This window comes from Triticum aestivum, chromosome 7D (assembly GCF_018294505.1).
Source record: "Triticum aestivum cultivar Chinese Spring chromosome 7D, IWGSC CS RefSeq v2.1, whole genome shotgun sequence".
Lineage (NCBI taxonomy): Eukaryota > Viridiplantae > Streptophyta > Magnoliopsida > Poales > Poaceae > Triticum > Triticum aestivum.
Genome location: NC_057814.1, coordinates 62,206,290 through 62,206,866, shown reverse-complemented (window position 1 = coordinate 62,206,866; position 577 = coordinate 62,206,290).

The following is a 577-nucleotide window of genomic DNA, read 5'->3' as shown; positions in this document are numbered from 1 at the left end:
CCGGCCTGCCCCGACCACACGCCGCCGCCACGTTCGGTCCGGCCGCCGACCTTCCTCTCTGTTTTTTCATATATATGATATTTTTTTCAGATTATGTGCATATGTGTGATTATATGTATGTGTGTATATATGATTATATGTCCTTTTTTCAGATTTTTTGTTGATATATATATGATGATTTGTTTTTTGCATTTTTATGAAAATGTATATATATATATATGTATGTTCTCTGTGTATATATGTTCATATATGCAAAAGTTAGATTTTTAGAAAAGTTTTATCTATATATGTTCTCTGATTTAGTACATTTTAGGTTAGTTTCGTTTTTAGAAAAGTTTTATATATTTAGGAAGAAGGAAGAGAAGGAAGAAGCAAGAAAAAGAAAAAGTTTTATATATGCAAAAGTTACATTTTTAGAAAAGTTTTATATATCTAGCTAGGAAAGGAAGAAGAAGAAGAAGAAAAAGAATGTGAGGAAAAAGGAAAATAAGAAGAGGAAGAAAGGAGAAGAAGAGGAGAAATAAATAAGAAGAGGAAAAAGGAAGAAAAAGAAGAGGAGAAGAAGAAAAAATAGTCT